Raw genomic sequence first — 16,732 nt, forward strand, 5'->3', positions numbered from 1 at the left:
AGTGGGACTTTATCAAAGTATACAATTTCTGCTCTGCAAAAGTCACTGTTAAGAACAGTGTGGCGATTCCTCAAGGCCTTAGAAATAGAAATTTCATTTGACCCAGCAATCCCATTACTGGGTATATATCCAAAAGACTATAAATTGTTCTACTATAAGGACACATGTACACGAATGTTCATTGCAGCACTGTTTACAATAGCAAAGACCTGGAATCAACCCAAATGCCCATCAATAATAGACTGGATTGGAAAAATGTGGCACATATACACCATGGAATATTATGCAGCAATCAGAAATGATGAGTTTGTGTCGTTTGTAGGGACATGGATGAATCTGGAGAACGTCATCCTCAGCAAACTGACACAAGAACAGAAAATGAAACACCGCATATTCTCACTCATAGGTGGGTGATGAAAAATGAGAACACACGGACACAGAAAGGGGAGTACTAAACACTGGGATCTATTGTGGGGAAAAGGGGAGGGCCAGTGGGAAGGGGAGGTGGGGAGAGATAGCCTGGGGAGAAATGCCAAATGTGGGTGAAGGGGAGAAGGAAAGAAAAGCACACTGCCATGTGCGTTCCTACGCAACTGTCTGACATGCTCTGCTCATGTACCCCAAAACCTAAAATCCAATAAAAAATTAAAAAAAAAAAGAAATTTAAAAAGAAAAACAAGCCACAGACTGGGAAAATATTTTTGTGAAGCACATATTTAATAAAGGACTTGTATTTAAAACACAGAAGAAACTCTTAAAACTAAATAATAGGAAAACAAACATTTAAAAATAAGCAAAAGAGCTGAACAAACGCATCAATAAAGAAGATATGCAAATAGCAAATAAGCATATTAAAAGACTACAGCATCATTTGTAATTAGGAAGAAGCCCAAATTAAAACAAAAATGAGATACCACAACACATCTACTAGAATGGCTAAAATTTTAAACACTAACACTATCACATGCTGGCAAAGACACAGAGCAACAGGAACTCTCTTGGTGCAACCACTTTGGAAGACAGTTTGGCTATTTCTTATAAAGTTAAATATAGTCTTACCATATAGTCCAGCAATTATGCTCCTAGTACAGGCAGATATTAACCAAAGTGATTTGAAAACTGTCCATATAGAAATCTGTAAGCAAATGTTTATAGCAGGCTTATTAATGATCACCAAAAACTAAAAGTGGCCAAAATGTCCTTCAATAAGTGACTTGATCAATAAATTTTACGTTAATAAGATGGAATATGTATGGAATACTATTTGGCAATAAAAATAAATGAGCTCTCAAGCCAACACTAAAAGGCATGGATAACTCTTAATTGTGTATTTTCTAAGTAAAAGAAGCCAGTTCGAAAAGTCAATATACTATATGATTCTATTTATATGATAAATGAAAAAGGCAAAACTTCAGAGATGGTAAACAGATCAGTGGTTGTCAGGGATTCAGAATGGAGTCATTCAAAAGTGAATAGGTGAAGCGTGGAACTTTCAGAGCCATAAAGCTATCTCCTAAGATTCTGTAGTGGTGATGCATGACACATGCATTTGTCAAAGACTATGGAAGTTTACATCACAAAGGATGAATCTTAATGTATGCAAATTTTTTAATCATTTATAAAGTCAGAGAGATCCCAGGATGGAATACAGAGTGTGACAAAATAATCTGTGTTACTAATGTAGGTACCAACTCACTGAAGAGGGTGAGGGAAAAGGTGCTGACCTAAGTGACTGGAAATGAGAGGAGCCTGTAAGACTAAAGGCAAAAGGAATTGAACATAAGCACTGCCCTCTAGTTGATAAAGTTGCTTCTATTCTAAAACCAGTGTACATGTGCACTGGAATTAAACACGTACATTTATGGATGACAGATATAGAAGCCAGTTTTCTCACTGTTGAAGTGGAAAGTTATTAATAAGCAAGGGGAAAAGGTTAGAATGATCTAAGTGATAATGGATTAGAGCTGGAGACATAACTATGAACTCATAAGTAGTGCAGCATATAAAAAGATAGATATGGAAATATCAAAACATTCATAAATATACATGTATATACATATAATTATATAGACATATATTTTCTTGCTCTGTCATCTCTGAAATAATAATACCTCAGTAGCAATGAACATACCTAAGATTCAGATCTTAGTTCCTAACATGGAGCTGTGCTAATAATGAATCAACATATCAATAATATATCAGTAACATACCAATATATCAATATTGGGTTCATTAACTGTGGCAAATGTACCACACTAACGTAAAGTGTTAATAACTGGGGTAACTCAGCATGAGGTATTTGGGAACTCTCTGTACTATCTTCAAAATTTTTCTTTAAATCTTGAACATTCTAAAATAAAAACATTACTTAGCATCATACACTGCAGTCAGCTGGGGGAGACTGGAGGAGGGACAGTAGGGGGTGGGGAGGGTGGGGAGGTAAAACGTGGGGAGAAATACCAGATATAGGTGATGGGGGAAGGAAGGCAGCAAACCACCTTGCCATGTATGTACCTATGCAACAATCCTGCATAATCTGCACATGTACCCAAGAACCTAAAGTACAATAAGTTAAAAAAAAAAAATTAAGCAAGGGAGCTCAAGTTCTCCAGCCTAGTGGCTCCACTTTTGACTCAGCAATATAAAAGTCCTTGAGCCAAAAAACACACTAAAGCTTGACTATGTTTTTGATTGGGACAGGAGATGAAATTTCTATAGACGTAAGAGTAAAGCAAATAACACATTTTCAGCCTTCAAAATTATAAAACAAAAAGTACACCTCATTCTGACCTTGAATAAAGGAGTGCCTAACCTAGTAATTGGGAGCCAGCAAAGGTTTCTCTGAGAAAGGAGGGATTGAGGTTAATCAGGTAAAGCAGACATTGAGGGAAGTGCTCCTGAGATGAGGGGATAGCATATCCCTATGCCCCAAGGTAGAATCAGGAAGAACCATGGTGAGTCAAAGGAACTTAAGAATGGCCAATGTGGCTAAGATGCAAGTGGGACAAGAGGGAGATTTTAAGATACTTTAAAAGGTATTCCATCATAGGTGGCCCAGTCAACCAAATTCAAAGCAATAGTCTTTATAAGAAAAGTAATAGGATCTATAGATGGGTTTTGATGGTTTTTTAAAAATTTAAGTTTTTAAGATAGCACTCTAGCTGCACCCCGTGAAGGGAATTGGAGCTGGGTTGGAGTAGGCAGGATGAGTACTAGGATTTTTGTTTGGTGTTCATGATGACTGAATATGGTAACCTGAGATAAGACAGTAGTGATAAATATGGGGGGAGATCAAGGACTCAGTAGCCATTTAGAGTTAAAATTGAAAAGCACCTAAGATAAGGAGGAAGACTAGGATGTCTACTCCTACTACTACTAGTAAATATGGTGTTGTATGTTCTAGCCAGTACAATGAATCACGAAAAAAGAATAAGGGCATACAAATTGGAAAAGAAGTAAACCTGTCTTTCTTCATAATGTGATCCCAGATATAGAAACCCTACAGAATCTACAAAAAAAAGTTGCAGGAAACAACAAATGTGTTTAACAATGTTGGAAGTACAAAATTGCCATATAAAAATCAATCATATTTCTATATTCTAGCAATGAACAGTTGGAAATTATAATTTTTAAAATAGAATACCATTTTGGTAGCATCAAAAACCACAAAATATTTCTAGATAATATTGATGAAATATTTGTATATACCAAAAACACAAAACATTGCTGAGAGTAAATAAAGATAATGCAAATAAATAGAGCTATATTATATTTCTAGATCAAAGTACTCATTATTTTTAAGAAATCAATTCTCTTCAAATTATGCTTTAGATTCAGTGCAATCCTAATCAAAATCCCAGTAGGCTTGTCAGTGAAAATTGACAAACTCATTCTACAATTCCTATGGAAATATAAAAGATCTGAAAGAGCCAAAACAAATCTGAAAAAGGAGAATATAGTTAAAAGACTAATAGTATCTGACTTCAAGATTTATTATAGCGCTATAGTAATCAAGATCATGTTTTGGTCTTGGCATCAAGACAAGAAAATCAATTGGTGAGAACTGAGTTCAGAAATAAGCCCACACATATATAGACAATTGATTTTTGACAAAGGTGCAAAAGCAATTCAACAAAGGAAGGACAGTCTTGTCAGTAAATGAGCTGGGTACAATTGAATATCCATAAGGGAAAAAAGTACACTTCAATCTCAACATATGCAAAAACTAACTCCAAATAGATCAGTGACCTAAATGTAAATCTAGAACTCTAAAACATCTAGGAGAAAACATAAAAGAAAAATCTTTGCATCTTTAGTTTAGAAAAGATTTCTTAGACATGCCACAAATGCATGACCTATTGTAAAAAAAAATAAAACTATAAATTAGATCTGATCAAAATTAGAAACTTATGCTCTTTAAAAGACATTATAAAAAGATAAGCTACAGTCTGGAAAAATATTTATGCATTATATATATGTTAAAGGACTTCCATACAAAATATGTAGAAAGTTATCAAAGCTCAATAAGAAAACATATAATCCAGTTTAAAAGTCAGCCAAAAATTTGATTAGACACTTCGTCAATGAAGATATGTGGATAGTAAATATGTCATGAAAATATGTTTAACATTAGTCATTAGGGAAGCACAAATAAACAATAGGAGTACTTCTACATACATATTTGAATAATTAAAACTTGAAATTTTTATTTTATACCTCTTGCTGGCAAGGATGTGAAGCAACTGGAACTCTGATATACAACCACTTAGGAAAAATACTCCGGTAGTTTAAAAAAAATGTTAAATATACATATACCACATATTGCAGCTTTTCCAGATATCCAAAAGATGAAAAAATAATATATCTATACAAGGATTATATATGAACATCTATAATATATTTTTTCAATAGTATCCCAAAGTAGGAATCAACTGAAATGCCCATCAACTGGTGGATAAACACATTTTTATGTATCTATATGAGGAATTATGACTCAGCAATAAAAAGAAAAAAATTAATACACACAATTCAAGGATGAATCTCGAACTAATTATACTGAGTGAAGCAGCTAGAACAAAGAACAAAGAAATGTGTATACTTTGTGATTCCATTTATATAAAATTCTAGAAAATAGAAACTAATCTTTGATGAGAGAAGCTGATACATCAGTGGTTGATGTGATGGTTGGGGAAAAGTGAATGCGAGGGAATTACAAAGAAGTATGGGGAATTTTGGGGGGGTAGTAGAAACATTCATTATCTTGATTGTTGTGGCAGTTATATAAACACATCAAATTTACACCTTAAATATGTACAGTTTGTCATATGTCAATTTTTAAAGTGTATGTTCCAAACACCAAAGGACTTGGTGACTGACTGGATATGTTTGGTAAATAGAGTATCAAGAATGATTCCCAGAGTACACACCCATACAACAGTTCTGGTGTTTTGGCAGCTAGGACTCCTCGTGGGGATGCTTTGCCTTGAGTGATTGCTGCAGCACTTTACAGAGGGCTATTGAAACTGAATGCTTGTTCATTGTGCTTCATTATATGCCCAGGAAGTACCGTGGGAGATACAAAAGAAGCTTAAAAATCACAGTGCAGTCTATATGTGTTCATTTTATTAAAAGGCACTATAAAATGGTATTTAGGCAAGTCTTGGACAGTGTCACCCTAAATAAGTAACAGAATAAGAAAGTTGGCTAGTAGTGGTGGCTCATGCCTTTAATCCCAGGACTTTGGGATGCTGAAGTGAAAGATCACTTAAGCCAGGAGTTTGAGAATAGCCTGGGCAACACAGAAAAATCTTATCTCCACAAAATGAATGAATAAATGAATGAATGAATGAATGAATAAAAATTAGCTGGGCATGGTGGCATGAGCCTGTGGTTCCAGCTACTTGGGAGGCTGAGGTGGGAGGACTGCAAGAGCCCAGGAGGTCAAGGCTGCAGTGAGCTGTGATCATGCCACTGCACTCTAGCCTGGGAAACAGAGTAAGACCCTATCTAAAAGAAAAACATAAGTGGATCGATAATGCAGGCAACAGTCATCAGGAGAGCTTCTTAGAAGAAAGTAGAATTTGTGGTTACTTTTAAGGACGTTTAGATGCTGCTAAGAGAAAAAATATATATATGCAGACATCAGAAAAGGGAAAAAGCATAAGTAAAAGTGCCAGGGTCAGAATATGCATGAAGTGTGTGTGTGTGTGTGTGTGTGTGTGTGTGTGTGTGCACGCACATGCATGTTTTATATGCAAACCCATATGTGTTGCAGTTGACAGGGATAGAGAAAGGCAGTAAGGTAATTACAAAGATTATAATAGGGAAATGTGACATAGAATGTGGGATAGTTAGGATGGGTACAGATTATCAAGGGTCTTGAAAACTGTAGACATGATCTGAAACACCAGAAGTCATTATCGATTTTGACCAAGAAGCTGAATAATCAAACTAGCATTTGATAAAAATTAGAACTGCATTTGTGTACAGAATAGCCTGGAGAGGAGACAGGAAATTTTATAGCTCTATAAAAGTGCCTTTGAATGTCAAAACATTTTTTAAAATCTCTGTAGAGCTAAACTGAAGAATTCCCAACCACATGTCATTTTCTTTCTTTCTTCTCAAAGGAATGTTAATGTGATAAGCAAAATAGTTTCACCATGTCTTCATACTTTCTTTTTTAAAGGAGTGTTAAAGAACTTCTATGCTTTTTAATCTAAGGAGCTCAGGCACAAGGACTTTATCTTCTACCTAGAAATTTTACTATGGGAAAATTTCCCGTGAAAATGTACACCACTAATTTTCACTTGATGTGTAAAAAATTCATTTCTAGTTTGGTGATTTAAATTTTAACATGGAGAAATTGGTGAGGGATCATTCCCCCAAAATTCAAATAACTAAATGTTGAAAGTGGAAACCTTTAAGATTAGAGGAACTAGGGTTATTTTGTGGAGAGTAGAATAACTTAAAACTTTTATATTCAATAGACATAGATTTGTCTTAAGGTTTATCTTATCACATCGTTATTATCTCTACCAAAAATAACGCAAGAACAAACATATTTGTTTTGAACTATGATTTCAAAGAGAACTTAAAAAAAGAATTTTCTTATGGTAAGGGATAAACTGGGGCAGATTATTAAGAAATATTATTGCACTTTTGGCCAGGCATGGTAGCTCACACCTGTAATCCTAGTACTTTGGGAGGCCAAGGTGGATGGATCATTTGAGGTCAGGAGTTTGAGACCAGCCTGGTGAACACGGTGAAACCCTTTCTCTACTAAAAATACAAAAATTAGCTGGGCATGATGGTACACACCTGTAATCCCAGCTACTTGGGAGGCTGAGGCAGGATAATTACTTGAACCTGGAGGTGGGGGTTGCAGTGAGCTGAGATTGTGCCACTGCACTCCAGCCTGGGCAACAGAGCAAGGCTTCATCTAAAAGAAAAAAAAAGGTAAAGAAATATTATTAAACCTCCTAAAAGAGTTTTGCTAAGACTGTGGAGGTCCAATTTGAGTTTAGGTGAGACTCAAACATGTTATATGCAGAGGAGGCAGAGGTCTAGGGAAATTCAGGTTGTGAATTTGAATTTGAATTTTCTTTTCTTATAGGAATAATTTTTATTTCTAATTGGCAAATGAAAAATTGTATATATGTATGGTGTATAACATGATGTTTAGATACATGTATACACAGTGGAATATTAAACCAAATGAATATATCTGTCACTTCTGCATACATTTATCATTTTTGGTGATGAGAACATTTAAATCTACTCTCTTGGCAACTTTCAACTGTACAGTACAATATTATTGACTATAATCACATGCAGTCCGATAGCTCACCAGATCTTATTCCTCCTTGTATTCTTTGACCCTGCTTCCACCCCAGCCCCAGTCCCCGGCAACCACCATTCCACCCTCTGCTTCTACGAGTTAAACTTTTTTAAATTCCACATGTAAGTGAGATCATACAGTATTTGTCTTTCCGTGTCTGGTTTTTTCACTTAGGTTGTTGCAAATGGCAGGATTTCCTCCTTTTTAAGGCAAAATAGTATTTCATTATATTATATGTACCACATTTTTTTCATTCATTCATCAATTGATTCCCTATATTGGCTATTGCGAGTAACATTGTAATGAATATGGGAATGCAGACATCTTTTAACCGTACTGATTTCATTTCCTTTGGATGCATATTCAGAAGTGAGATTGCTGGATCATATGGTCGTCCTATTTTTAATTTTTTGAGGACCCTCCATGCTATTTTCCATAATGGCTATACTAATGTACATTTCCATCAACTGCATGTAAGAGGTCTCTTTTCTCCACATCTTTGCAAATACTTATCTTAGAGATGTGAGGTGACAGATATCTCATTGTTTTAATTTGTACTTGCCCCATGATTAGTGATGTTGAGCATATTTTCATATACCTGTTGGCCTTTCAGAATCTGTTCAGATTCTTTGCCCATTTATAACTTTTTTTTTTTGCTACTTAGTTGTTTGAATGTTTTACATATTTTGGATATTAGTTCCTTATTTGATGTATTATTTACATATATTTTCTCCCATTGCATAGGTTTTCTCTTCACTTTGTTGATTATTTATTTCACTGTGCAGCTTTTTTTTGTTTGATGTAATTCCATTTGTCTATTTTTGCTTTTGTTGCCTGTGCTTTTGGGGTCATACCCAAAAATTCTTTGCCAAGACCAATGTCAAGAAATTTTCCTCTAGATTCTCTTCTAATAGTGTTACCGTGCTGGTCTTACATTTAAGTTTTTAATCCATTTTATGTTGATTTTTGTATATGACATGAAATAAGGGTCCAATTTCATTCTTCTGTATGTAGATATTAAGTTTTTCCAGAACCATTTATTGAAGAGATTGTCCTTTCCATTGGTGTGATCGTGGCACTTTTATTGAAGATCAGTTAACTGTAAATGGGTGAATTTATTTCTGTGCTCCCTGTTCAATTTCATTGGTCCATATTTCTGTTCTTGTGTCAGCACCATATTGTTTTTGTTTTGTTTTGTTTTGTTTTGTTTTGAGACGGATTTTCGCTCTTGTTACCCAGGCTGGAGTGCAAAAATCTCAGCTCACCACAACCTCCGCCTCCTGGGTTCGGGCAATTCTCCTGCCTCAGCCTCCTGAGTAGCTGGGATTACAGGCATGCACCACCATGCCCAGCTAATTTTTTGTATTTTTAGTAGAGACGAGGTTTCACCATGTTGACCAGGATGGTCTCGATCTCTTGATCTCGTGATCCACCTGCCTTGACCTCCCAAAGTGCTGGGATTACAGGCTTGAGCCACCATGCCCAGCCAGCACCATATTGTTTTGATTGCTATAGCTTTGTAGTACATTTTGAAATCAAATAGTGTGATGCTTCTCACTTTGTTCTTTTTGAAATGGGTGAATTTATTTCTGTGCTCCCTGTTCAATATCATTGGTGCATATTTGTGTTCTTGTGTCAGCACCATACTGTTTTGATTGCTATAGCTTTGTAGTACATTTTGAAATCAAATAGTGTGATGCTTCTTGCTTTTTGTTTAAGACTGTTTTGGCTATTTGCTGTCTTTTGTGGTTTCATACAAATTTTAGATTCTTTTTCTATTTCTGTGAAAAATGTTGTGGGAATCTTGATAGAGATTACATTGAATCTGTACATTATTTTGCAGCGTATAGACATTTTTACAATATACTTTTTGATTTTTACATTTGAGAAACACTCAAATTCCAGGGCATGACTGGAAGTCAGATAAGGCAGGCATCAGAAAAATATATTCTGCAACATGAAGCCAGGTGTGATGAAGTCTGTTCAGAAGTAAGGACCCACAGTAAGAGGAAGATACAATTTTGAAATTTTGAAATGTGTCTGTCATTCAGATTTGTTTCCTATCTCAGTTCCCACTGAATATATTTTTAAAAGACAATACTTTGAAAAATACTGCTTACGCTTTTAAGCACTGGTTTTCATGCAGCAATGCTTGGGAATTCCTCTGTCAGAAGATAATCATGGAGGTCCTCCCTCACTGTATTAGTTTCAAGAAAACATGAATTGGGTGACTTAAACAACCAAAATATGTTGCTCTGAAAGTTTGAAGTACAAAATTAAAGTATGAGAAAAGTTAATTCTTTCTTGGGGCTGTGAGGGAGCATCTGTTCCATGTCTTTCTTTCTTAGCATCCAGGAGCCTCAGGGGTTCCTTCACTTGTCAATGGTGCTCTCCCTGTGTTTTCACATCATCTTCCCTTCCCTCTATTTCTATGTCTAAGTTTATCTTATATTGATGCAGTCATATTAGATTAAGGCCCACTCCAATGACCTCATCCTAACTTGATCATCTATAAATACCTTATTTCCAACTAAGGTGACAATCACAGGTCCTGCAGGGTAGACTTCCACAACTTTTTTGGGGGATGCAACTCAACCCATAATACCCACTGTCATCAACCTTATTACACACCATAACACAACTTCAGTATTGAGAGAGTTCCGATGCTTCTGAATTGAAGCACATCAGGGTATGAAGACAGTGTAAAATGAGGTAAGAACAAAGGAACTACTGGTTACAAATTCAAATTTTAAAAACTTTGGTGGATTCAGCCAGGATGTCTGTGGACTATTAAAGCCAACCAGTTTGAAAGTGTATGTTAAATTTTACCTAAAGTCTACTAGACCTAAAATACTATAAATGTTACTTTGTAATTTTTCATATAATGATTCCATTTTCCTCAAAGGACTTAGATGTAGCTTTTTGAAATCTCTTTTAAAAATAAAATTGGTCTTAATTCAGCATAATATTTTGTTTATCTTGAAAAAGAAGGCATTTGCTTTGAAAGAAAACCTCTTTCAAAGTAATTAAAGCTTTCATTTTCTTTTTCATCCTCAAAAGAGAAAGAAAAATCACCATTTCAAAAATCAAAAACCTACTAGGAATATACTGTAATTAAACCTAAGTTGTAGGAAGCAACCAATAACAAGGAAAATATTTGACTGTAGAAAGTTTTAGAAAACCTCATATACTTACATAAAGAAAAATTCCTAGAACTTAGCCAATTTCCCCTTTTCACCAGAAAAAAAGGCACTAGGAGTTGAGGCTGACCTTGTAAATAGAGGAGCCAACGTTTCTGTAAAGCAAGGTTTGCGTTGTACACAACTAAGAAGAGCAGAAGTCAATAACAAAATCCAGATATTCTTCCACTCTATGAGATTTGTCACATATTCAACAACCATGCTAACTTACAGAGTAAATCTCTGATGAGGGTAAGTTCTGAAGTCCTTCTTATTTGTACCCATCAGGAAGGCTTTCAGCAGCAAATAACAAAGTCAATTAATAACATAAATAGATAGGGTTGTTTCCGTTTTCTTTTCTTCTTTGCTTTGTTTATACAAAACCTGAACTCTGCAGACAGAGTTAAGGACATAAATCATGTCTTAATCCTATCACTAGGAACTGGATCTTTCTATTCTTCCTCTCTACCATTTACAGTAAGTTGACTTTTTATCCTTGTTTTTATCATTTCATGGTTTCAAGATGACTGTCATAGCACCAAGCATCCTGTCTGTGTGTAGGCTGAAAGAAGGAATCACAGGAACCAATAAGCTATCTTTTCATCTCTGTCTGTTTGATTAGGAAAAAAGACTTTCTCATAAGCCTCTACTTATACCCCATTTTGGTCAGATCTCAGCCATGTGATCACCCTCAGCTATAAAAAAAAATGAAAAATTGAGTATACGGGAAAGGAATATAAGTTCATCATGGTTTTCTTAGACTAGGACTAAAAACACTATAACACAACCAAATTGGGGCTCTGTAAACAAAGAAGAATGGGGAAATGGCTGCCGGGTAAACAGAGTCTGCCAGACCACATTGAGGGTGTGTTAGAGGCTTTTTGAAAATCCTCAAATAGTAACCCATCATGAGGTTGAAGGAACAATAAAAAGATGATTAAAACAATTAGCTACAAGAACAAATAAGAAAAAAAACAGGAACTGTTTATCACTTTGGGAAACTCAAGAAAAACCATTGGGTAAAATGGTTTAAAATCAGAGCCCTTTATTATAACAAGAAACATTGACTAAATGAATAACCTATATAACATAAATTAAAAACCCATATAATAATATCACTAATATGGACACAAATAAGTATTTGCTGATTGTAATGAACATTTGCCATATTTAAGTGCTAAAATGCAATCATTTCAACAAATGACCTTATGAATAATTTTACAGTATCTAGAAAAGGACATTGAAAATCACCTGGCAATGTTGTTAAAATATCAATTCTGATTCAGAAAGTCTAGTGTGGGGTCTGAGATTGAATCTCTAACAATTTTGCTGGTAATATGAATATTGCTGATGATACTTAAAAGTGTAAAGATGTAGAAAACAGTTCCTATCTTTTTTTAATTGCATTTTAGGTTTTGGGGTACATGTGAATAACATGCAAGATAGTTGCATAGGTACACACGTGGCAGTGTGATTTGCTGTCTTCCTCCCCTTCAGCTATATCTGGTATTTCTCCCCATGCTATCTCTCCCCAACTCCCCATCCCCCTCTGTTCCTCCCCTATTTCCCCCAACAGATCCCAGTGTGTAGTGCTCCCCTCCCTGTGTCTATGTGTTCTCATTGCTCAACACCCGCCTATGAGTGAGAACATGCGGTATTTCATTTTCTGTTCTTGTGTCAGTTTGCTGAGAATCTTTTTAATTATTTCAGCACAGCCAATATAAGTTTACTTTGGGTTGAGATTTCTGCAAATAACTATCCTTGCTTCTGGTGAGAAATATGAATACTGGTACTAGAATGTTATTTAAAACAGTCTTGGAAAATTGATTACTTCAAATGTCACCTTTGCTTCTTTCATATAGCTTCAGTCTTAAGTTAATAGTCTCAAGTAATTTTTCCTCTTAAAGTTATTGAAAGAAAACTCATTGCTACTGTAACCCTAAATCCCTTCTAAGGACAAAGAATTCTTTAAAGGGAAACACATTTTATTTTGTTGAGCCCTTTGATCAGTCTAGTTTAAGGTTTTAGTCAAAAGCCATTTAGATATAAACCAGTTATTCAATGTGTCCAGGTCTATTGCCTTTCACACACTGAAAGATAAAAATTTGAAATTAGATACAAGTTGTTCTTTACTTTTCTAACTGCAGCTTCTTGAAAGTGACCTTATACTTACCTGCTAGGCAGAGCTGGAGTTAGGGGAGAGGAGGTCACATGAGGGATCAAGTCTTACAGAAGGACATCAGAAATTGTGCAGTCCATGAGCTGATACAGCAACTTAGCATTTATCTGCTTAAAGTGTGCAGGGAGACAGAAGGCTTTCCCTTGAAAACAACAGATGTCTAAAATCAAAAGCTTCGTATTTCCTTATTTTTAGGTGTTAAAGTCCTTAACATGGAGCATGTTTTGTTGAAGTTCTCTGAATATTTTATCATGACTGAGAAGTCAATTTCATATGGATACCTTCAGGGTTCTTCTGTATTCTTCATGCATGATATCCCCACGAATGTGTGCTGAGGAACGATCAGATTTAATAATTGTGGATACTGAGTTGCCTAGCATCTAAGAACCAGAATTAACATCTCTACCTTCCATTTAGCTATTTCTATAACCTATAAAAAATATTATGTTAATGGTCATTTCCTCAGAATAGAATCCACTCTAGCTGGTTTAAGCAAAAGGGTTTAATTTTTTTTCACAGAGCATTAAAAGGTTTACAAGAAGCAGTCTCTAGGTTGAGCCTCCAGGAGTAATGTCCAAAGCCATGCTACACAACTGGGCACCCCTGAGAGCAGTTGCCTCTGCCATGATAGGAAGTACCATGGTGGCTGCTGGCCACATACCCAGCAACTACTACCATCACATCTCATGCATCTCTGTCCACTTCCATCAGCTCTAAATTCGAGATTCTCATGAATACATCTCTTTGGCAGGTCCTGAATCATATCCAGAACTCTAATTTCATTGAAGTCTGAAAAGTGTTGGTTTTAGGTTTCCAGGCTCAGTTGCTTAGGAAGGAAGTTGAGATGATCATTGAATAGGTAAAACTATAGGATTAGCCATAATAAGCACAGCAAAATGGACACACATTTCAAATTCACTCAAATCAGCCTATGGAATCCTAGCTTTTGGCTATTCCTAGAATGTCACTCCAATACTACATACACTAAGTTGCACATTTGTCGAGGCCTCACTCCCTCTAGACATGCTAAGTTTTCAACCATCCATTTTCCTCACTCTTCCAGACCTATCTTGTAAATTTCCTCAGGTCCTCTTGGGCCTCATCTGCCCTCAACCCCGGACTGCTGCTTGCCCAGGGTCCTGAGCAGAGGAGCTTAGCAATGGTTGATTGACTCATGCTATTCCAATGGTCATGAAACTCAGAAGACTCATCACCTGTCACCCTGGTTTTTACAGCCTTTCCTGCAAATACTAGGGAGAAAAGGCTAGGCTTTGACATGGCCTCCATACCTCTCATCACAGCAGAAACTGCATCAGCTCTAGTAACTAAGTCAGATCCCAGCAGCTGTCCAGAGTGAAGATGAGCAAGTTAACACTTTGTTAGGTCAAGCAGGCACGAGAAACAGGAGATGGAAAGAAGCTAGTAAATAGACTGTTCACCCTTCTTTCCACCAAAGAATTATTCTAAGATGCTGTGAATTCATAAGTTTCTCTGGAGATGTTTGGTGTAACTGAGTAACCATTTAAATATCCTGTAACCAGAGCTCAATAACATGACTTTATGTTTCCTATCCTTCCTTTTTTAGTTACACCTGCTTTTCTGGACTTGTACTCCACAATTAAGCATGTGCTCATAGGTTAACCTCGACTATTTTCTTAGGAACCCAAGCTAAGCTACCACCTTTGCAGAGACCATTCCCTCAATATGGAGTGATAATTCCTCTTCGTCAGCTCACATCCAACTTCTCTTCAAAAATCTGTCTCAAGATATTTGCTTGCACAGAAGCCCATACTTCACTAATTATTTCATTACTTCTTATCTTACCTCTTTCATTCTTTGCATCTTCCTGAATATTTTCAGGACTGTATCAACTTGTGCTTTTCTTCACATAGTTTTCACATATTACCATGATTTTCCCCCTTCCTCAACCTGGTGGAAGCATAGACTTTTTTTTTTTACGATACATTTTCTCAGTTACACTTATGCAAAGGCTTTGCAACAAGAGAGTGCCCAACGTGGATACAGTTATGGAGACAAGGTATCAACCCACCCTCCAGCTTCTGCCTTACTTCAGTCAGCATTTTTTCCAAGCATGCTTTGCCTTCCTGATGCAGCTGCAGGCTTTCCAAGGCCAGTCTACTATACCTCCCTCCCTGGGTCCTGTCCCACAATCGCAGTTATTCTCCTCATCTTTGTGCACAGTTCTCTTTCCACTGCTGTAGCCTAAAAATAAAAAAGAAAAGAAAAGAAAGAAAAAGACTTGTTCTGGGTCCTCTTCTTGATTGCCTGGCTGATAAGTGATTTATGCTCAGTTACTAATCACTAAAAGGGTAATTCCTAGGGCAGTATCCATAGATTTAAGGATATCCTGTGAACAGATGCCTTAATCCAAAGTGAGCTTACTCTAAAAAATGTAGTTTAATGGAAGAAAACTTTTTGAGCAAGATAATTTTAATTAGTAATTGCAGCATCAGTTTTCAACATTCTAGAACTCCAGTAGATCATACTACTGACTCTTATGTACCCAAATGCCAATATTTTTGTTAGTGTGATATCATTATTTTAATGTGTTTAATACCTGAGACATGAATTATTTATGCTTTGAGAAGTACTGGAGAGTTAAAACCAGCATGAAAAGAGAGGCCTTATGATTGCTCAAGGCCTCTGAGCTAGAAAGCGTAGAAGATTGGAACAGTGACCCAAATTTTCCAAGGTCAAATTCAACCTAGCTCTACTTCCTGAAAGGTTTCCTTTTTTTAAGTTTTCCCTGAATATGTAATGAAATAGAACCTCGCTAAAAGAAAATTATAAAGAAAAAGGAGTCCATCTTACTCTCAATATAAGGTTGCTCCAGTGGGGTCAGGTTAATAGCTAAAATAGTCAGTGTTTAGTAGTGGAAGCTCTTGCCTGTCTGATTAATTTGTTTTGTTTCAAGAAAGGCTATTTCACAGCAAAAGCCAAGAACCAGGCATCCAGTAAGCTGACTTCTGGGCCTTAAGAACAAAAACTACAGCTGTCAATAAAAATATTGTAGTCTTTAATAAAAATAAAAATTTCTAAAAGATCATCTTTATTCCATCACAGAGATGAAATTATTTGTAAATGAAAGCTTCAGAGGAAGATATTTGGACTTACTTTCTAGTTTTCTTTTCACTGTATTTCTGTCTATTGTAAATTATGGAAAGTGTTTCTAGTGGCTAGAAGAATTTGCCCCACAAGGAGGCAAATCATCAAAGATAACACCATTGATACACATTGTTCTTAAGATCATATTTGCCAGAAAATCCAATAATTTAATTCATTTTCAATTTTCAGGATTTATTTTCTTCATTTTATGCAATGTTTAGTTTATTTCATATACTTTTTATTGCTTTTTATCCTGATAATTCAAATTATAATGATAATGGATGGTTAATGTTTATGTTCTTGAAATTTAAGATACAGTCAGTGTTATATAATGTTTATACATTTTATATGTGAAATATCTGTAATATTTAGCTCAAATAATTTTTAAAATTTTTCTGTATTCTGAACAGT

At 35.7% G+C, this 16,732-nt stretch overlaps 1 long non-coding RNA gene across 1 annotated transcript in view; it reads right to left on the minus strand.

Moving 5' to 3' along the window:
• The window catches only part of LOC144578364 (uncharacterized), a 31,248-nt gene that overhangs the window by 5,546 nt on the left and 8,970 nt on the right, over window positions 1-16,732 (minus strand). The window contains exons 2-3 of the long non-coding RNA XR_013523940.1: window positions 15,265-15,418; window positions 7,318-7,438 (exon numbers count right to left, since the gene is read on the minus strand). This is a non-coding gene — a long non-coding RNA (uncharacterized LOC144578364). The remainder of the gene's footprint in view (window positions 1-7,317; window positions 7,439-15,264; window positions 15,419-16,732) is intronic.

Source organism: Callithrix jacchus, chromosome 11 (assembly GCF_049354715.1).
Source record: "Callithrix jacchus isolate 240 chromosome 11, calJac240_pri, whole genome shotgun sequence".
Classification (NCBI taxonomy): domain Eukaryota; kingdom Metazoa; phylum Chordata; class Mammalia; order Primates; family Cebidae; genus Callithrix; species Callithrix jacchus.